The sequence below is a fragment of the Leptonychotes weddellii genome, chromosome 8 (genome assembly GCF_054177405.1).
Source record: "Leptonychotes weddellii isolate Sample4059 chromosome 8, ASM5417740v2, whole genome shotgun sequence".
In the NCBI taxonomy this organism is placed as follows: Eukaryota; Metazoa; Chordata; class Mammalia; order Carnivora; family Phocidae; genus Leptonychotes; species Leptonychotes weddellii.
Genome location: NC_138376.1, coordinates 784,981 through 807,939, shown reverse-complemented (window position 1 = coordinate 807,939; position 22,959 = coordinate 784,981). Strand labels below are relative to the sequence as shown.

Here is a 22,959-nt window from a genome sequence, read left to right as displayed (position 1 = left end):
GTCTCGGGATCGAGTCCCGCATCGGGCTCCCTGCTCAGTGGGGAGTCTGCTTCTCCCTCTGACCCTCCTCCCTCTCCTGCTCTCTGTCTCTCATTCTCTCTCTCTCAAATAAATAAATAAAAATCTTTAAAAAAAAAAACAAAACAACAGAAATGTATCATATAGCTCTGGAACACAGAAGTCCAAAATGAGCCCCATTGGTCTAAACAAGATGTCAGCAGAGCTGCATACCTTTTTGAACGCTGACGGGGAGATTTTCCATTTCCTTGCCTTTTCCACTTGTAGAGGTCACCCATAGTACTCAGGTTCTGGCCCCATTTCTCCATCTTCCAAGCCAAAATCAGGTTGAGTCCTTTTCATATTATATCACTCCAACTTCAGCTTCCCTCTTCCGCTTTTAAGGACCCTTATGATTACATTAGTCTCATACAGATAATACAGGATAATCTTCCTATTTTAAGGTCAGCTAATTAGGAACCTTAATTTCGTCTGCAGCCTGAATTCCTCTTTGCCAGGTAGCCTAACATATTCATATAATTTAGGGATAGATACCTTTGGGTAGGGAGGAGAGATTTTTACCTACCACATTAGTCTATGCTAAATGTTGCTTTGCTCTCACCTAACAAATACTAAAAACAATACCTGAAAGGGGCACCTGGGTGGCTCAGTTGGTTAAGCATCCGACTCTTGATTTTAGCTCAGGTCATGATCTCAAGGTTGTGAGATTGAGCCCAGCATTGGGCTCTGTGCTGGGCGTGGAACCTACTTAAGATTCTCTCACTCCCTCTGTCCCTCCCCCACCTCGCTAAAAAAAAACAAAAAATAAAAAAATACCCGAGTGGAACTGAATTCTCTTGTCAACCAATGAACTTGGGGAGGAGAAGTCCAAGCATAAGATGAGAACTGCAGCCCTGAACAACACTTTGATTGTATCTTGGTAAGATTCTAAACAGAGGGTCGAGCCACACTGTGCCCAGTTAGTCATCTATGGAAACTGTGAGATTATAAATAAGCATTGTGTTTAAGTAACTAGGTTTTACGTAAGTTTTGAGTTGGCTGCAATAGAACACTGTTGACAAAGACACGGATAGGGTAAAAGCATGGAAAAACATGTGCCGTGCTCACATAAATAAGGTTTCAGTGGCTATATTAATACTGGACAAGGTAGATTTCACAGGTAAGAATGTTACCAGTAGTAAAGTTCTTTCATAATGATAAAGCAATTCCTGGAAAGGACACAATTCTTTTTTTTTTTTAAGATTTTATTTATTTATTTGACAGAGACAGAGCAGGAACACAAGCAGGGGGAGTGGGAGAGGGAGAAGCAGGCTTCCCGCTGAGCAGGGAGCCCGATGCGGGGCTTGATCCCAGGATTCTGGGATCATGACCTGAGCCGAAGGCAGACGCTTAACGACTGAGCCACCCAGGCGCCCGGAAAGGACACAATTCTTAACATTGAGGCACCTAATAACATACCTTCAAAATGTCTGAAGCAAAAACCATTGAAACTTCATGGAGAAACAGAAAAATCCATAATGTCAGAGATTTTACTACCACCCAATAATTTAAAAAGTAGACAGAAAATTAGTAAAGATATAGAAGATTTGAAGAACACTCTCAACCAGTTTGACCTAATTGACATTTCTAGAACACTCTATCCAATAATAGTAAAACATATTTTTTTAAAAAGTTTTTATTTATTTAAGTAATCTCTACACCCAACATGGGGCTCAAACCCACAACCCTAAGATCGAAAGTTACATAGTCCTCTGACTGAGCCAGCCAGGTGCCCCAGTAAAATATACTTTTAAAAAATCTATTCACAAATTTAGAGAAAACCTGAGATGTTAGAAAGTATTTTGAACCAAATGATCATGAAAACACAATATATCAGAATTTGTGGACACCACTAAAGCATTAGTTAGAGGGAAATTTGTAGCACTAAACATCTATATTAGAAAAGGGTCTCAAATATAGCTTCCACCTTAAGAAACTAGAAAAAGATAAGGAAATTAAACACAAACTAAGCAGAATAATTAAAAAACAAAAAATAGATGAAATAGAAGAAAAATAAACAACATAAAACTAAAAACTGGTTCTTTGAGAACAGCCATAACATAGATAAGCTGTTAGCCAAATCTGGAAAAACAAAGGAAGGACTCAAGTAATGAATATCAGGAATGAAGGAAGGGGGTGCCTGGCTGTCTCAGTTGATGGAGCGTGCAACTCTTGATCTCCAGGCTGTGAGCTTGAACCCTACCTCAGGCGTAGAGTTTACTTAAGAGGAAAAAAAAAAGGAATGAAGGAAGGGAATACTGATTCTACACATATTAAAAAGATAATACATGAATGTTATGAAAAACCATCATAGTAATAAATTTAACAATCTAGGTTAAATGGAAAATTTTTTTGAAAGACAAAAAGGCTCATTCAAGAAGAAATCAGTAACTCCAATAGCCCTTTACTTTTAAAAATCTAAATTGTAATTTAAAACACTTCTCACAAAGAAAACTGCAGGTACAGATGGTTTCACTAATGAATTCTATCAAACATTTTCGGAAAATATACTATCAATTCCACACAAAATCTTTCAGAAAATTGAAGAGGGAATTACTTCCCAGCTCTATATGAAGCCAACATTACTGTGATACCAAAACCAAAGGCATAAGTCTGTAGACGTATATCCCTCATGAACATGGATACAGAAATGTCTTAAAATTTTAACAAATCTAACTGAAAAATACATAAAAATGGTAATACATCATGACCAAGTCAAGTCCATCTCAGTGATGCAAGGTTGGCTTTATATTCAAACAATAATTTAATTAGGCACGCCTGGGTGGCTCAGTTGCTGAAGTGTCGACTCTTGATCTCAGCCCAGGTCTTGATCTGGTTGTGAGTTCAAGCCCCTCGTTGGGCTCCATGCTTGGCAGGGGGCCTACTTCAAAACAAAACAACAACAAAATAATATAATTAAACATTAATAGACTAAAAATCATAGCATCTCAATAGACACAGAAAAATCATTTAATAAAATCCAAGATATATTACTAATTAAAAACTCAGCTCTTGAGAAAAAGAAAAAAGGGGCACCTGAGTGGCAGAGTTTGTTAAGCATGGGACTCTTGATTTCAGCTCAGGTCATGATCTCAGGATTGTGGAATCAAGCCCCATGTGGGGCTCTGTGCTCAGCATGGAGTCTGCTTAAGATTCTCACTCCCTCTCCTTCTGCGCCACCCCCACCCCGCCGCGCACACACTCACACTCTCGCAAATAAATAAATCTTAAAAAAAAGCAAACCTCAGCTCTTGCAGGAGATGCAGTGGCAGCTGCAGCGAAGCTCTGGTTGACCTGCTCTCCACTGCTCCTGTGCTTCACTATCTGCCCCTCACTCCCAGCTGTTCACTGTCACTGCGGAACAAGCCTCACGGCAGCCAGGGCTTGAAAGATACTGGTAGCACCAGAGGTGATGATTCCCTGAATTAGAACTACCCTAAGCAACCGCTAAGTAAAATCTTTGGAGGTGTGTGCTGACTTGATCAGAGGTTCCAAGAGAAAGAATCTCAAAGTAAAAGGATCAGTTCAGATGCCTACCAAGACTCTGTGGTGAAGACTCCAAGACAGGATCGTTTTCAAGCGAGAATCCAGAAGCAACCCATGGACATTCACAGTCCTCCTGAGATTGTTAAGCAAATTACTTCTGACATTATTGACCAGGAATGAAGGTTGAAGTCACTAGTGCGATGTTTAAGTCAACTATTTTAATAAATTGTTAGTTGTAAAACAACAACAACTCAGCAAATTAGTAACAGATGGGAAAATCTCAACTTGATAAAGGGCATCTATTGAAAACCTACAGCTAACATCATATTTAATGAAGAAAGAGTGAATACAGGGCACCTGGGTGGCTCAGTCAGTTAAGCTTCTGCCTTCGGCTCAGGTCATGATCTTGGGGTCCTGGGATTGAGCCTGGCGTCGGGCTCCCTGCTCAGTGGGGAGTCTGCTTCTCTCTCCCTCTGCCTCTCCACCACTCCCCTGCCCCGCTCCTGCTCTTTCTCAAATAGATCAATAAATAATCTTTTTAAAAAAGAGTGAATACTTTCCCTTTAAGAACAAGCCAAGCAGGGGCGCCTGGGTAGCTCAGGTTCCTGGGATGGAGCCCTGCATCGGGCTCCCTGCCCTGCAGGAAGCCTGCTTCTCCCTCTCCCACTCCCCCTGCTTGTGTTCCTTCTCTCGCTGTGTCTCTGTCTGTCAAATAAACAAATAAAATCTTAAAAAAAAAAAAAAAACAAGGCAAGCATATCTGCTCCCACCATTTCTATTTGACACTATACTAGAGAGTCTAGTCTATACAGTAAGGCATGAAGATGAAGTAAAAATATTGAAAAGGAAGAAATACAACTCTTTATTCTTAGATGATATGATTGCCTGTTGGTAATAGGCTTGAATCTATCCCTGAAAGATACCAGAACTAGTAAGTCAGTTTAGCATGGTTGCAGAATTCAGGATGGATATACAAAAACCCAACTGCACTTTGTATGTACTGTGATGTGAATACACACACATGTATACACATATATTGTGTCATGTTGTGTAATCGTAAAATCAACACCCATATATATGTATGATTCTTTTTATCATAGAGCGTAAGTATACACGTGTATATACAGACTTTTGCACAAGACCACAATAGAAAACCATGAGACACTGAAGAAATCGTACTTTTAAATAAATGAAGGAATGTGTCATGTTCATGAACTTGAGAACTGAATATGATAACCATGTTAATTCCCCAATCCTTACTATATGTTCAAAGCCATCCTAATCAAATTTCTGACATCATTTTTTTTGGCTAAAATTTATATGGAAATGCCGAGCAAGAAGTAACTAAGATAGTCTCTCTTTTTTAAAGAATTTATTTATTTGGGGCACCTGGGTGGCTCAGTCGGTTAAGCGTCTGCCTTCGGCTCAGGTCATGATCCCCGGGTCCTGGGATCGAGTCCCACATCGGGCTCCCTGCTCGGAAGAAAGCCTGCTTCTCCCTCTGCCACTCCCCCTGCTTGTGTTCCTTCTCTCCCTGTGTTTCTCTCTGTCAAATAAATTAATAAAATCCTAAAAAAAAAAAAAACTCAACTGCTTTTTTTTCTGCAAAAGTTAAAAAGCTGATCCTAAAATTTCATATGGAAATGTAACAGACCCAGAATAACCAAAACAATCTTCTTAAAAAATAAGAAAAAAGTTGGAGTACTCATATTTGATTTCAAAACTTACTGCTAACAAAGATACTTTCCTTGATCAAACTTAAGTTAGGCTCCTAAACCTCCTAGGCCCATCTGTGCATTTCCTTTAAAAATCTAGTTTTAGCAAGAACCCTGCTAAGTCATTTTAACCAGAACCTCATCACTCTGCATATATGATCATTCTTGACAGCTGATCAAGTTTCTCATCTTCCACCATATCCCACGTAATGTCTGATCACCTTGGCCTCTCTTCAGCAAGAATTCTGGTAGGTCATTTTAGCCAGAACCCTCCTCACCCTTGATGATATTTCCTCTTAGTAATTTTCCAACCACTGACCCCGACCTTACTCCTTGGCTATAATTTCCCACTTGCCTGATTTGAGAGTTGAGCCCGATCTTTCTCCACCACAGTAAAATCCCATTGTAGTGTTCCCTGTACTTACTGCAGTGGTCCTGAAGAAAGTCTGCCTTACCATCTTTAACAAGTGTCACTGAATATTCTTTTTCTTTAACAATAATCAAGACTAAGAGGTACTAGCATAAGGATAAACATGTAGATCAGTGGAATAGAAATTAGAGTGTAGAAATTAACCTATGCATTTATAGTAAATTGGTTTTTTTGACAAGGTGTAAAGATAATTCAGTTGGGTAAAATAGTCTTTCAAGAACTGGTGCTGGGACAACTGGATATCTACATGCAAAATAATGAAATTAGATCCCTATCTAACAGTATATAAAAAAATTAACTCAAAATGGATTAAACACCGAAAGATAAGAGCTAAAACTTTAAAACATTTAGAAGAAATCAGGTGTAAATACGACCTTGGGTTAAGGCAATGATTTCTTCAATAACACCAGAAACCCAAGAAACCAATTTAAAATAAAGAAATTGGATTTCATCAAATTAAAAACCTTTGTGCTTCAAAGAACACTATCAACAAAGTGAAAAAACATCCCATGGAATAGGAGAAAAAATTTGCAAGTCGTATATCTTATAGGGGTTTAGTACCTAGAATATATAAAGAACACTTACAACTCAGCAACAAAAAGACTGACAACCCAATTTAAAAATGGCCAAAGGATTTGAATAGACATTTCTTCCCAGAAGATATGCAAATGGACAATAAGTACATGAAAATAATCTATTCTACCTTAGGAAAATGCAGATCAAAACCATGCAATACCCCCTTCACACCCACTAAAGTGACTATAATCAAAAAGACAGTAACAGTTGTTAACAAGGATGTGGAGAAATTAGAACCCTCCTACATTGCTGATGAAAATATAAAATGGTGTAGCCACCTTGGAAAATCCTTTGGAAGTTCCTCAGAAAGTTAAACATAGAGTTACCATATAGCCCAGCGATTCCACTCCTAGTTATATATCAAAATAATTTGAAAACAGGTGTTCAAATAAAAACTTGTACATAAATGTTCATAGAACTATTCACAATAGCCAAAATGTAGAAACAATCCAAATTTCTGTCAATGAATAAATGAATAAACAAAATATGACATAATCATACAATGGTATATTATTCAGCCATAAAAAGGAATGAAGTCTTTATACTTGCTATAACATGGATGAGCCTTGAAAACATTATGCTAAGTGAAAGAAGTTAAACAAAAAAGGCCATATATTATAGGATCTATTTTTTTAAATATTTTATTTATTTATTTGACAGAGAGAGACACAGTGAGAGGGAACACAAGCAGGGGGAGTGGGAGAGGGAGAAGCAGGCTTCCCGTGGAGCAGGGAGCCCGATGCGGGGCTCAATCCCAGGACCCTGGGATCATGACCTGAGCCAAAATGTCCAAAATGGGCAAATCCACAGAGACAGAAAGTAGATTAGTGTTTGCCAGGGACTAGGAGTATGGGAAGTGACTACTAATGGTGTGGATTTATTTTGGGATGATGAAAATGTTCTGGAATTAGATTGTGGTGATGGTAACACACATTTGTAAGTATACTAAAAATCACTGAATTATTTAAAAGGGTGAATTTTATGTTATGTGAATTACAGCTCAATAAAAATATTAAATTATACTATTCCATGTAGGGGCAGGGAATACCCAGTCCTGGTCCCCTCTTATCCTTCCATGTAGGGGAATGAAAAAAGCAAGCTCCAGGATTTTCTATCCTTCCTGCCTCACCTAAGGAAGGGAAGGGGAACAAAAAAACTGAGAAGCACTTGTGAATGTCACAGTCCAGGGCCACAGGCTCATTAAAAGACTGAAACTTAATCATAGGACTCTAGAATGCTTCTCACCCCTCACCTTATCACCACATTAATAGGGATCCTACATAAGAAGAGGAGAATACAACTGGAAGAACTATACAACTTAGTTCTCTTTAAGAAGTCCATAGGGAAACCCAGAAGCAAAAGGTAAGGCAAAAACATGGACCCCAGACCAAACTTTAGCCTCTGATACCTACAGCTATAGCAAAAAATAAATACCCAATTTCTACCTACAAAAACATAAAACCCCACACTATTTACCTAAAGGCCTATTTACCTCAGTTCCTTTTATCTAATGTATTGTGTCTGGTTTTCTTTCTTTCTTTCTTTTTTAAGATTTTATTTATTTATTTGAGAGAGAGCATGGGGGGGGCAGAGGGAGAGAGAAAAGCAGACTCCCCGCTGAGCAGGGAGCCCAAAGCAGGGTTCAATCCCAGGACTCTAGGATCATGACTTGAGCAGAAGTCAGACACTCAACCAAAAGAGCCTCTGAGGTGCTCCTTGTCTAGTTTTCAAAAACAACAAACAACAACAAAATAAAACAAAACAAGGCATATTAAAAGATAAAAAACAGGGGTGCCTGGATGGCTCAGTCAGTAATGCAAGCAACTCTTGATCTCAGGGTCATGAGTTTGAGCCCCACATTTGGTGTAGATTACTAAAAAACTCAAAATAAAAAAAGATTTTAGAGACAGAGCCATAATCAGAACCAAACTCAGATATAGCAAAGATGTTGGAATTATCAGACCAGGAATTTAAAACAACTATGGTTAATATGCTGAAGGCTCTAATGGGAAAAGTAAAAAACATGAAAGAACAGATTTGTAATGTAAGCAGAGAGATGGAAACTTTAGGAAATAATGAAAAGGAAATAGCAAAAATAAAAAACACCTTAACAAATGAAGAGTACTTTGAAGGGCTCATCAATAGACTGTGCAATGCCAAAGAACCAGTGAGCCTGAAGAAATGTCATCAATAGAAACTTACCAAACTGAAATGCAAGGAGAAAAAAAAGAATGAAAAGGAGAGAAAAGAATATCTAAGAACTGTGAGACAAAAAACAAAGTATAATTGATATGCTAAGGGAGGGGAATGAAATCAGATAAAATGCTCAATTAAAATCAGAGAAGTCAGAAAAAGAGTGGAAGACAAAAATAGAAACAAACAAGAGCAATGAATAGGAAACAGTAACAAATATTGTAGCTATTACCGAACTATATCAATAATCACCTTATTTTTTTTAAGTTTTATTTATTTAAGTAATCTCTACACCCAACATGGGGCTCAAACTCATGACCCTGAGATCAAGAGTTGCATGCTCCTCTGACTGAGCTGTTCAGACGCCCCTCAATAATCACTTTAAACATAAAGGGTCTAAATATAACAATTAAAAGACAGAGACTGTTAGAGGGAATTAAAAACAAAGAAAAAACCCAACACCCAACTTTAAGTTCTCTACAAGAAACCCTCTTTAAATGTAAAGACACAGATTAGGGGCGCCTGGGTGGCTCAGATGGTTAAGCGTCTGCCTTCGGCTCAGGTCATGATCCCAGGGTCCTGGGATCGAGTCCCGCATCGGGCTCCCTGCTAGGCGGGGAGCCTGCTTCTCTCCCTCTGCCTCTGCCTCTCTCTCTCTCTGACTTTCATGAATAAATAAAAAAAAAAAAATGTAAAGACACAGATTAAAAGTAAAGGGATGAAGAAAGATATACCATGCTAACACTCATCTAAGAAAGGTGTGGAGATACTGATAGAAACTGATAGAACTGCGAAGAGAGAAGATCTAAATGAATGAGATATTCCATGTACATGGATAGGATGACTCAATATTGTCATGATGTCAGTTCTTCCTAACTTAAATGATAGATCCAACGTAATCCCAATCAAACCTCAGTTATTTTGTAGACACCAACAAATTGATTCTAAAGTTTATATGGAGGGCACCTGGGTGGCTCAGTTGGTTGAACGTCTGCCTTCGGCTCAGGTCATGATCCCAGGGTTGGGGATCGAGCCCTGCATCAGGCTCCCTGTTCGGTGGGCAGCTCCCCCTGCTTGTGTGCTCTCACTCTGTGCCAAATCAATAAATAAAATCTTTAAAAAAATTAATAAATAAAGTTTATATGGAGAGGCAACAGACCCAGTATAGCTAACTCAATATTGGAGAACAACAGAGGACTGACACTGCCTGACTTCTAGACTTACTGTAAATCTATAGAAACCAAGACATGTGGTATTGGCCAAAGAATACAGTGGAACAGAATGGAGAGCCCAGAAATAGACACATATATAATCAACTGATTTTTAACAAAGGAAAAAAGCAATCAATGAAGAATGGATAGTCTTTTCAACAAATGGTGCTAAGCAACTGGACAACCACATACAAAAAAAAAGAGAGAGAGAGAGAGAAAAAAGAATCTAGACACATCTTACACATTTCACAAAAAAGAACCCCAAATGGTTTGTGGATCTAAATATAAAATGAGACTATTAAACTTTTTTTTTTAAAGATTTTATTTATTTATTTGACAGAGAGAGAGATAGCAAGAGAGGGAACACAAGCAGGAGGAGTGGGAGAGGGAGAAGCAGGCCTCCCACCAAGCAGGGAGCCTGATGCGGGGCTCGATCCTAGGCTCGATCATGACCTGAGCCGAAGGCAGAGGCTTAATGACTGAGCCACCCAGGCGCCCCTAAGCTTCTCTTTTTTTAAGTTTTATTTAATCTCTGCACCCAACGTCAGGCTCAAACTTATGACCCCAAGATCATGCTCTACTGACTGAGCCAGCCAAGCACCCTGAGACTATTAAACTTCTGAAAGATAATATAGGAGAAAATCTAAGTGACCTTGGATTTGGTGATAGCTTTTTGGACAACAACAAAAGTATGATCCATAAAAGAAAATAAAAGTAATTCTACTGCAGGGTGCCTGGGTGGCTCAGATGGTTAAGCGTCTGCCTTCGGCTTGGGTCATGATCTCGAGGTCCTGGGATCGAGTCCCGCATCGGGCTCCCTGCTCCGCAGGAAGCCTGCTTCTCCCTCTGCCTCTCTCTCTCTGTCTCTAATGAATAAATAAATAAAATCTTAAAAAAAAAAAAATTCTACTGCATTACATTAAAAACTTCCTTTTTAAAAAAATATTTTATTTATTTATTTATTTATTTATTTATTTGATAGAGTGAGAGAGCACAAGCAGGGGGAGCAACAGAAGGAGAGGGAGAAGCAGGCTCCCCACCAAGCAGGGAGCCCAATGTGGGGCTCAATCCCAGGACCCTGGGATCATGACCTGACCCGAAGGTAGACACTTAACCATCTGAGCCACCCAGGGACCCCTACATTAAAAACTTCTTTTTGGTGGGGCACCTGGGTGGCTCAGTCAGTTAAGCCTCCAACTCTTGGTTTCAGCTCAGCAGCTCAGGTCGTGACCTTGGGTCATGGAATCAAGCTCCGTGTGGGGATCTGCACTCAATGCAGAGTCTGCTTCAGATTCTCCCTCTCTCTCCCACTCTCTGTCTAATATATAAAATCTTTTTTTTTTTTTAAAGATTTATTTATTTGACAGAGAGAGATAGCGAGAGAAGGAACACAAGCAGGGGGAGTGGGAGAAGGAGAAGCAGGTTTCTTGCAGCGCAGGGAGCCCGATGCGGGGCTCGATCCCAGGACCCTGGGATCATGACCTGAGCCGAAGGCAGACGCTTAACGACTGAGCCACCCAGGCGCCCCTCTAATATATAAAATCTTTAAAAAATAAAAACTTCTTTTTGTGAAAGACACTGTTAAGAGAATAAAAACCACAAACTTGGAGAAAATCTTTGGAAAACACATATCTGATAAAGGACTGATATCTCCTAAAACTCAACAATAAGAAAACCTCAATTTTAAAATGGAACAAAAATCTAAATAGACACCTCACCGAAGAAGATATACAGATGGCAAATAACCATCTCAATAGATGCTTCACATCATGTCATTAGGGAAATGCAAATTAAAGCAACGAGATACTACTACATACCTATTAGGATAGCTAAATTGCTGAACAGTGACAACATCAATTGCTGGTGAAGATGTGAAACCCTGGGAACTCTCATTTGTTTCTGGTGGGAATGCAAAATAGTACACTTTGGAAAACAGTTTGGCAGTTTCTTACAAAACTAAACATTCTCTGACTCTATGATCCAGCAATTGCATTCCTTGGTGTTTACTCAGATGAACTGAAGACTTATGTCCACACAAAACCCTGCATAAGGATGTTCATAGCAGCTTTATTCATAATTGACAAAACCTAGAAGCAAGTAAGATTTCCTTCAATAGGTCAATGGATAAACAAGCTGGTATATCCAGACAATAGAATATTATTAATCGGGTGCCTGGGTGGCTCAGTTGGTTAAGCGACTGCCTTTGGCTCAGGTCATGATCCTGGAGTCTCTGGATCGAGCCCCGCATCGGGCTCCTGGCTCAGCGGGGAGCCTGCTCCTCCCTCTGCCTCTCTCCCTGCTCAGGCTCTCTCTGTCTCTGTGTCTCAAATGAATAAATAAAATCTTTTTTTTTTAAATAAAATCTTTTTAAAAAAAAACAAAAACGCCGTGTCAGCACCGGCTCCGTAATTTAACAGAGGTACCATACTAACACAAAATGTCACCACCACCCGCAAACTTGGTGGAGGGGGTGGTCAGGAGGTGACGTCTGGGGAACTCTGCACTTTTTGCTCCCTCTTTTCTGTAAACCTGAAAGTACTCTTTAAAAAATAAAGTCTATTAATTTGAAAAGAAAAGACATCATTAGTTGAGTGAAGAGGGAAATGGGAGCCGAAGTTTGGTGTTCCCGCAGCAAAGAGCTCACACCCCCAATGCAGAGAGAACGTCGACCCGTCCCTGCACGAGGGCAGAGCGGGAGGCCAGCACCGGGCGGGTGACGTCCGTGAGGCCGGCTGCCGGGGAGGCTCGCACGCGCCGCGGGACAGGCCGGGGACCGAGGCACGGAAGCGGCCCCGCCCAGCGCGGCGACCATAGAGAGGACGGGCCTCCGGCTTCCTAGCCGGGCGCCGGAAGTAGCCTGGCGACGGGGCGGGGCGCCCGCCCTGCGCTCGGGGTTAGCCGGAGCGCTGGTCCCGCAGGCGTGCGCCTCCCTGCGGCGGCCGTCCCCGGAGCTCCGGCTGCTCGCGCGCGGGCCGGCTGCAGCACCCCGGCCCCGTGGCCCAGCCGGCAGAGGGAGGGCGGGAGCGCGGGAGCGCGGGAGCGCGGGCCCCCGAGGTGCTGTCCCGGCCCCCCCACACGTGAGCGCGAGGGAGGGCGACGCGCCTGCGACGCCTTGTCCCTTGTTTTGTGTTTAGACAGTGGACAAACCGGACCCGGGTTCTTCCGTGTCACCCGCGGGTCGGCCCGCACGACAGGTGCCCAGTGCTCCGCTCCCCGCGCGCACCCTGTGGCCACCTCGGGGGCTTTCGTGCCTCCGTCCCCTGACGAGTGACAGCAGCCTCCTAAAGGCCCGGAGCTTTTCCTGGGACGCTGCGTCCGAGTGGGCCTACGAGAGCGCGACGACAGCCCGCACCTCGCGAAGGGTCTGGAGGCCTCCTCTCGCGTCCGGGCCGTCCCGAGACCCACGCCGGGGGGCCGAGGCAGTCCGGGGGCAAATGAACGCCCTGGCGCGTGGCTCACGTGCTCTGCTCTTCGCGCGACGTTTCTACCGTGTCTTTCTGAGACCGTGGCCTTCTTGCCGCGCGATAGCAGTTCAATACGCGGTTTACGTCGCGTCTTGGCTTCTGTGCATCAGCCGTCAGGTCCACGTTCTCCGGGACTCGCATCTACCTGCCGGGGACGGTCCCCGGCTGCTGGCACGCTGCTCCGGAGCGTTCGCACCCTGGCGGCGAGTCTTCTCGAGTCGCGTAGCTCCCGGACTGCGCTGGTTGTTTTGCGGCGTTCATAGCGGGTGCTCCTCGCACGGACTCCTCCGATCCTGAGTTTCTTCCTGACTCCTGGGATGTCAGACAAGTGAGTCCGGCCGAGCGGCGGTCGTGCAAGTCGGCCCCCAAGCTGGGCGACGGCGCAGCCTTGACTCCTGTGGTCCCCGCTGCAGGGGAACAGGGGGCTGAGTGTAGTGAAGGCTCCACGAGGAGCGCCGTTCTTGGGAGCAGAAGCCAGGACAGCCAGGCAGTGTGCGCCTTTATCAGGAGCTTTTCCATCAACGCTTCAGACACTTCGTTACCAGGAGGTCCCAGGCCCCGCCAGGCGCTGAGCCGGCTCCGGGAGCTCTGCCGACGCTGGCTGCGGCCCGAGACGCACAGCAAGGAGCAGATCGCGGAGCTGCTGGTGGGGGAGCAGTTCCTGACCATCCTGCCCGAGCGAGGAGCTGCAGGCCCGGGAGCGGGGAGCAGGCGGTGACTGTGCTGGAGAGCCTGGAGACAGAACTTGGAGATAAAAGACAACAGGTGGGGAAAGGTTAATCCATTGTTCGTTTATTAGAGCACCAAGGGTCTACCAGCAAAGAGTGGGCATGTGTAAGCAAGGGGATTTCTTTTAAAGATTATATTTATTTGTGAGAGAGAGCACAAGACGGGGGAGGGTCAGAGGGAGAAGCCGACTCCCCCTGAGCGAGCAGCCCAATGTGGGGCTCAATCCCAGGACCCTGGGATCATGCCCTTAACCCACTGAGCCACCCAGGCACCCTCTTTTTGTTTTTCTTTGAAGCTCTGATTTATTTTGTGAATTGATTAAGACACTGGTTTCTTTATTCTGCTCCCTGTATCCATAGAAATTTTTTTAAATCAAATTTTGAGGTTTTAGCTATTGCCTGATATCTCTGATCATTTTATTTTTTTATTTTTTAAGATTTTATTTATTTATTTGAGAGAGAGAGAATGAGAGAGAGAGAGCACATGAGAGGGGGAGGGACAGCAGGGAGCCCGATGCGGGACTCGATCCCGGGACTCCAGTATCATGACCTGAGCCGAAGGCAGTCGCTTAACCAACTGAGCCACCCAGGCGCCCTCTCTGATCATTTTATAAACCCAGCTCTACTTGTACATCCTTAGGTTCAAGCCAGTGCACACTACAGACAAGAAGTGCTATGGAAGGGAGTAGGACTTATAAGCCTTGCAGAGCGGCCGCTGACTGTCCAGCCAAAGTGCTATCCTTGGGAGTACAGTCCTGTGCAAGAGAATGGGTAAGCCTTAAAATGTGAATCTTGTGTGTTTTTTTTTTTTAAAAGCACTGCATATATAGCATCTGCTAGGAAGGAGTATTTCTGGTGAGAAAAATGATGTCTGGGGATTGAATAAATTTAACACCAAAAGGTTATTTAAAAGTGAGCGTATCCAGAGCTGATTTAATTTTTTTAAAGATTTATTTATTTATTTTAGGGGCACCTGGGTGGCTCAGTTGGTTGAGTGTCTGCCTTGGGCTCAGGTCATGATCCCAGGGTCCTGGGTTCGAACCCTACATCAGGCTCTCTGCTCCGTGGAGAGTCTGCTTTTCCCTCTCCCTCTGCGTGCCGCTCCCCCTGCTTGTGTTCTCTCTCTCCCTCTTTCTCTCTGTCAAATAAATAAATAAAATCTTAAAAAAAAAAAAGATTTATTTATTTTAGTGCAGGGGAGGGGGAAGGTGCAAAGGGAGAGGGAGTGAGAGAATCTCAAGCAGACTCTGCACTGAGCAGAATCCCACTCGGGGCTCCATCTCATGACCCTGAGATATCAACCTGAACCGAAACCAAGAGTCAGAGGCTTAACTGACTGAGCCACCCAGGCACCCCAGAGCTGATTTAATTTTGAATTGGGATATATGGTTGGTTTTTTATTACTTTTAACTGGTTATGGTAGTGGTCTTCAATTCTAACTGTGAATCCAAATCACCAAGGAGCTGTTTAAAAATATAGATGCCCAGGGGTGCCTGGGTGGTTCAGTCGGTTAAGCATCTGCCTTTGGCTTCAAGTCATGATCCCAGCATCCTGGGATTGAGCCTCATGTAGGGCTCCCTGCCCAGCGGGGAGCCTGCTTCTTACTCTCCCTCTGCTACTCCCCCTGCTTGTGATATCTCTGTCAAATAAATAAAATCTTAAAATATATATATATAGATGCCCAGATCTACCACAGATTTACTACAATGGGTCCTAGTATTATATTTTTTAATTAGTTATTAAAAGTGCTATTATTATAGAACAATAGTAGTGGTTTATATTTTTTTAATTGTAGTAGGTAGAGGACATAAAATGAAAATAAAAGTTCCATTCCCATGAGTTAACCACTGTTAACATTCTCTAATATATATTCTAAAATCTTCCTATGTGTTTTTCAAGCCCCTGTCCCTCTTTTAGGTCAAGTAGTAGTATACTGTATTGACTTTTCTTATTTTCTATATTCTTGATGCCCTGGCATTTGGGGCCTTGATCCTGGTCAGACTGCCCCTCCCAGGGCTAGCTGGGAAGATTCCTAGAGACAGCAGAGAATGCCTCCTGCAAGCACCCCTTTCATATACAAACCAAACAATCCAGAGCCCACTCCCTAGCCATCTCCTTTATCAAACTCACACACACCAAGCCCCTATTTCTCCTGCTGTAAATCACCCCAGGGCCAGGTATTGGACCATTAGAGAACATCCCTACAGCCCAGAGCCTGCCAAAATTATTCAAACTATGCAATCCTAAGCCATCTCAGCATACCTACCCTACCTTGCCTATTCCTTCTCGGGAAAACTCCAATAAAGGCTCTAGACCATGCTCTCCCCTCCCCATTCTCCCCTTCTGCCTCCTGACCGACTTGTGCGCTTTCCTGCATGGCCTGCTTGACATGTCACAGCTGTTGCTAGGGATCTGTGAAAGTCAAAAGCTTTCTTCAGGATAGTGCTTTCCATGCCTCCCTGATTAACTCATATCCACAGAACTACTTTATTCTTTTAATACGTCTTTAGTTTTGTGTTGCATGCATACGTTATAATTAGCTTACTAGTCTTCTCCTGATGTACATTTAAGCTGTTTCAAGTATTTTTGTTGTTATAAATGATGCTTCAGTGGGTGTCTTTATGTAAAAATCGCTGGCACTTGTGTGAAAATACTGGGAGAAAAAAGTTCCTGTAAATGCAGTCGCAGATTGACAGCCGCTGAATGAAGAGTAGGAGATGCATTACACAGACTGTGAAGCTGCCATGATTACTGCTGAAGAAAGTGGAAGGGAGGACACAGGGTGATGGAGAAAGATAAATGAGGATTTTTACTTTCATACCTTTTGCACTGTTGACATTTTTACCAGAAGTATCTATTCCTTTGTAGTAAACAAAGAGCACAGGCTTTGGATTCCCACAGACCTGTGTTCTAGGCCAGACTTGACTGCTTACCTGCCATGTGATCGTAGGCCACTTATGTAAGTTTTCAGTTTCAGTTTCTATATCTGTTACCTAGCTCATGGTGTTGTCCTATCACCAAAGGCTGGCTGGTCAGCTATTTATTTCCATGTACCAAACCACCCCCAAAACCTAGTGGCTGAAGGGAACATCCCTTTTCTGTCCTACAGCTCTGAGGGTGACTACGAGAAGCAGGGTGGTCTCTCTGCTGCTTGTGATGCCGGTGTGAGCTGTAGTTAGCCAGGGGCTTTTTGGACCATGATGCCCAAAATACTTTACTCCCTTGGCTCATACCTGAGCAGGAGACGGCCAGAAAGTTGCGCTTAGTGAGACTCTGGGACGGCTAAGCCTCAGGTTCTCATTTGCTCCTCCTGCAGTCTCTCTAGCAGACTGTCCACACTTCTCACACGGTCGCTCAGGGATCTCAGAGACGCAAATGCACCTGTGTAAAGTCTCTGTTCTTGAGCTGACACAGCTTTTCTTCCACCACATTCTGTTGAATGAAGTAGGTCACAGGCCAGCCTAGATCCTGCGTAGGAAGACTAAAGGGGGGTGAAAACTGGAAGGTACATAAACACTGGGGGACCTTTTGAAGATTCTTGGGAAATTTTCATTTCTTTCCTGCCATTTTGAGTTTTTAGATCCCAGTGAGGGCCCAAAAGGCTTTTATTTATTTATTTTTATTCTCTATGACTCATAGGTGCAGTGAGTGTCAAAAACCATTAGGATGGGCGCCTGGGTGGCTCAGTTGGTTAAGCGACTGCCTTCGGCTCAGGTCATGATCCTGGAGTCCCCGGATCGAGTCCCGCATCGGGCTCCCTGCTCGGTGGGGAGTCTGCTTCTCCCTCTGACCCTCCCCCCTCTCATGTGCTCACTCTCTCTCATTCTCTCTCTCTTAAATAAATAAATAAAATCTTTAAAAAAAAAAAAAACATTAGGATGATGGTTCTTGATTATTTACCCTAATCTTTCATTAAAACCCTTATATGCGGCATGTGGCATTTAAGTAATTGACTTGCTCTTCCAGCAGGAGGTGAAACCAGGACTGTGACTGGTGAATTAGCTCCAAAGCAGATTTGCGCAGAAAGGAATTCATTGGGTGTTTTCCAGGATGCAAGGTGTGGAAAAACTTTTCAATATGAAGGTAAATCAGAACAGCAAAAGGTCAACCCCACAGAAGTAAAATGACACAAATGTAAGGAATGTGGGAAAGCCTTTTCTCAGAGCTCAGAGCTTGTTCATCACTGGAGAATCCACACTGGAGAGAAACCTTATCAATGTAATCAATGTGGGAAAGCTGTCAGTTATAAATCAGCCCTTCTTTCATACCAGGAAATTCATAATAAAATAAAATGCTATCGATGTAACGAATGTGGGAAAGCCTTCAGTCAAAACACAGGCCTGGGGCACCTGGGTGGCTCAGATGGTTAAGCGTCTGCCTTTGGCCCGGGTCATGATCCCGGGGTCCTGGGATCAAGCCCCACATTGGGCTCCTGGCTCAGCGGGGAGCTTGCTTCTCCCTCTCCCTTTCTCCCTGCTCATGTTCTCTCTCTGTCTCTCTCTCTCTCTCTGTGTCTCTTTGTCTCAAATGAATAAATAAAATCTTTAAAAAAAAAAAAACAAAAAACACAGGCCTGGTTCTTCATCAGAGAATTCATACTAGGAAGAGACCCTATGGGTGTAAAGAGTGCGGTAAATCCTTTAGTCAAAGCTCCCACCTTATTGGACATCTGAGGATCCACATTAGAGAGAAACCCTTCAAATGTGATGAGTGTGGGAGGGCCTTCAGTCAGAGGTCAGGACTCATGGAACATCAGAGAAGCCACATTGGGGAGAAACCCTACACACGTAAGGAATGGGGGAAAGCTTTCCAAGGGAGCACTAGCCTTACTCAGCATCTGAGGATCCACACTGGGGAGAAGCCCCATCAGCGTGAGGAGTGTGGACGAGCCTTCATTCAGAGGTCAAGCCTTGTTCGTCATCAGAGAATCCACAGAGGGCAGAAGTCTGTGTGTGTATCCTAATTGTAAGAAAGTCTTTAATCATAAATCAGGACTTACTGAACACTTCAGAAAGCTATGATGAATACAGGCCCTATCACTGTGTGTAAATTCAAGAAACCAGGAATGTGGTATATCCATTTCATTATTATTCTAGGCAGTCAAATTGGAATAGATTGTAATATACCTCAGATTGAAAGAAGCTGGTAACATCATGGGACCAGATTGCTCGCATACTGCTGGTGTCTGCTGTGAATGTTTCTCTTTCTCCTGGTCTTCCAGTCTCCTTTGCAGTCCGTCTGTACTTCTTGAAGTCACTATCATCACACCCTAAATATCTTGATGATACAGTGGCTTCCATGTTTTGGACAGAGGACCACTGAGACCATTAGTATGCATGTTCTGCAAAGGAGAACTTAGAAGGATAAGTGGGGAGGGCGCCTGGGTGGCTCAGTTGGTTAAGCGACTGCCTTCGGCTCAGGTCATGATCCTGGAGTCCCTGGATCGAGTCCCGCATCGGGCTCCCTGCTCGGTGGGGAGTCTGCTTCTCCCTCTGACCCTCCCCCCTCTCATGTGCTTGCTCTCTCTCATTCTCTCTCAAATAAATAAAATCTTTAAAAAAAAAAAAAAGGATAAGTGGGGAATGTGATGTTGTTTTTAAAGTCTTGTAAGTGAGGGGTAAGCTAGGGAGTTAGTTGTGGTTTTTTTTAAGTTTTTATTTAAGTAATCTCTACACCCAACGTGCGGCTCAAACTCATGATCCAAAGATCAAGAGTCGCCTATTCTTCTGACTGAGCCAGCCATGTGCCCCAGGAATTAGGTTTTAAAATGACTATTGGGTGGCTCAGTTGGTTGATCATTCGACTCTTGATTTCAACTCAGGTCATGATCTCGGGGTCGTAGGATTGAGCCCCACGTTGGGCTCTATGCTCACCGCAGAGTCTGCTTATCCCTCTCCCTCTGCTCCTCCCTCTGGGAGTGCTCTCTCTCTAAAATAAATAAAATCTTTAAAAATAAATAAAAAATAAAATGACTATAGCTTGCCCTTTTGTTTGTCTCTCCTTCACCCTGTTGGTGAGGGGGTAGTCCACCTCAGTATTCTGAGGATGGCCAAACACAGGACACCTGACACTGGACAGATGGGCTTGACAGCAGCTTATCAGTCACACAGCCCAGGGCAGGAGAACAGCACACCATACAGGGCCATTTGGAGCCCAGTGAACAAACAGGGGCTTTGGGATTCAGGCTTTGTAGAAGCAAGAGGATGAGGTGACCCCTGGTTTTCTTCGGAGGATGTCATTGTTTGAATAATTTTCTGTGCAGGCAAGGAGGTGAAACCTCTTAGGTTGAGGATGAGGTGGGGTACAGCTAGTCTAGTTGATGTGGAACTAGTCAGGTGGGGAACACTTCCTGCTGGGTGGGAGGCGTATCTAGCGAGAGCAGGAGAACCCATGGTTATGCCTTTGGGTCCCCTCGAGGCTCAAAGATACCAAAGCAGCACATGAAATTTTAGTCCTTGCTGTGCACTTTGTCAGCTTAGGGGAAAGGCACAGTTTTTGGCAAAGAGTTATGATGTATATATGTATCCTCAACTCTGTACTTTATTCATATGTCTTCTTTTTGTACTTTTAAATCTCAGTGATACACATTTCTTCTCTGGGGGGAAAAAATCCCAGAATTTCCTCTGGCCATCCAGCACTCCAGCTGGACTTGATCACATATTGGTAGTGGGATTGAAGAGACATCTGGTACCACAGTCTGTAATGCTTCTCCTGCATCCTTGTGACTTTCTTATGCTAAAAACTAGTAGATGTTTCAAGCTCAGCTCCCGCACTGTCCACCCTAATCCTCGGGATGCTTCTGTCCTCATTATGCATTAGTTCATCTTTTCAACCTTGGAATAAACAGTCTGAGAAGCATTGGTGTTGTCTTCTACCTTGAATGAAATATGCTTCTCACTATTAAGACTTGAGAAATTAAAAAGTTTATAAATTAGAAAATATATAAAAATTGGGTATTTCACTATATTCTTATTTTTATGGGGATGGTATGAATAAATACCAACCAAGAAAACTCTGGAGGTGCTAATTGTTCATACCTACTGCCATCAGAATACTTGTATTGTTTCACCCTGTTTCAAGGCTTAGATAGGAAATACTTGGGAGGTTGAAGTCTCCAGGCCAGAAGGAAGTCAATAAATATGACAAAAATAAGAGATAAGTGGATACAACATTAAATCTCCCTGAAGTTAGACACCTTGAAATTTAAAATATAGGCTTTCACAGAAGACCTGTACATTTGAGGAATTTTCAACCAACTGGAGGAATTCTCCCGTGAAATGTGCTGATGCACTGAGCTTTTTGGCAGTAGGATGAAAGAGATGAAAACTGGCAGCCAAAAGTTCAGATACATTTGGCAGACACTTGTGTAGCTCATTCATTGTTTTTAAGAATTGAATTCATTGCCAACTTAAAAAATTTAGAGATTTTATGTAAAAATTGGGATTTCCATTTTATTTTGAAAAATTAAGATCTGGCATTATTGGCCCAGACCTCATTGGCATCACCACCCTCCAGCTCATTATGTGACTGGGCCCTGGAGATGTGAATTTGCTTATCTGGAGAATGACTTCAGAAGACGTTTATGTTTAATAGCAGAGAAAACAGAAACAAGATGAAGTCAACTTTTACCTTTTTAAAAAAGATTTATTTATTTGAGAGAGCCATTGTACATGGTGGGGAGGGGCAGAGGGAGAGAATCTTTAAGCAGATTCCCCACTGAGTGTGGATCCCATTGTGGGCTCAATCTCACCACCCATGAGATCATGACCTGAGCAAAAACCAAGACTCAGAGGCTTAACAGACTGAGCCACCTAGGCACCCCATCTTTGACCTTTTTGATAGGTTGCTTGCAAAACAATGGGAAACCATAAATTGAGGAAGTTTTAAAAGTAGGATTATTTGTTGATGTAGGTTAAGTGAAAATAATAAATACATACTGTAGATGTCAATAATTTGACCTTTGCAGCCAAACATTTTCAAAAGCAGAGAGAACAGCTCTCTGCATGGTGATTTGACTAGTACAGATTTCTGAAGATGTTACGTGTTTAAAGAATGGTCATTGCAGGGGTGCCTGGGTGGCTCAGTCGTTAAGCGTCTGCCTTCGGCTCAGGTCATGATCACGGGGTCCTGGGATCGAGCCCCGCATCGGGCTCCCTGCTCAGCGGGAAGCCTGCTTCTCCCTCTCCCGCTCCCCCTGCTTGTGTTCCCTCTCTAGCTGTCTCTCTCTGTGTCAAATAAATAAAGTCTTAAAAAAAAAAAAAAGAATAGTCATTGCATACATATATGTCATGCATTTTAAGGGTATATACAAAAAGTAAAATATGGATTCACACGATGTATTATAATCTAATTGGAAAGATAAATGAACACAAATCAAGGAACAATTCTGCCAGGAGGAACTGGGACGGTATATAAAGAAAATGGGTATGAGCATTAGTAGGACTTTAAGGATGAATTTTATCAGTAAAGGTACTCCAGAAAAATAGAATATGATTATTTATTTATTTATTTAGGAATCGGCTCAGGCCATTGCGGGGGCTGCTAAGTCTGAAACCTGCTAAGCAGGTTGGCAGGCTGAGAACTCAGGCAGGATTTCCACGTTATAGTTTTGGAGCAAAATTCCTTCTTGGGGATAGATCTGTTTTTTTCTCTTAAAGCCTTCAGCTGATTGGGTGAGGCCCACCCACCGGTGCGCCCAGTCCACCAATCGCAGCTGTCAGTCCCATCTAACCATGTCCGTTCGCGGCGGCGTCCACGTTGCCCACACCACGGGCGCCACCGCCGCGCCAGGTCGGAGCTTGAAGCCGCCACCGCCGGCGCACAGGGAGAGGCCGCGAACGCAGTCTACGCCACTCGCCTGAGCGGCGCTGTCCGCGGGCGTCCCACGCACCGCGTTCCGAGGGCCGCGGCGCGCAGCAGCGTCTGCCAAAGCGTGTTTCTCCCGGCTGTTCGCGTCGAAGTGATGGGGCCCTTGCTTCCGTGCGCGTCCCGCGGGAAAACGCGGGGGAAGGGGCCGGGCAGAGCAGGGAGTAATCCAGCTGGGTCCGGGGGCCGCAGGCCGGGCGCGAGCCTGCCCTCAAGGAGAGACCGGGTGCGCGC

The 22,959-nt window shown here is 43.6% G+C and overlaps 1 long non-coding RNA gene across 5 annotated transcripts; it reads left to right on the top strand.

The window, feature by feature from the left end:
- Positions 1 to 12,547: 12,547 nt before the first annotated feature.
- On the top strand, positions 12,548 to 18,166 carry LOC102742501 (uncharacterized). Of its 5 annotated transcripts, none has more exons than XR_014147347.1 (4): positions 12,548 to 13,897; positions 14,501 to 14,631; positions 16,729 to 16,819; positions 17,830 to 18,166. It is a non-coding gene; the product is annotated as an uncharacterized LOC102742501 (long non-coding RNA). The 5 variants fall into 5 exon arrangements; XR_014147346.1 differs by having other exon boundaries at positions 17,827 to 18,166; XR_014147345.1 differs by lacking the exon at positions 17,830 to 18,166 and adding an exon at positions 17,500 to 17,820.
- Positions 18,167 to 22,959: the final 4,793 nt, after the last annotated feature.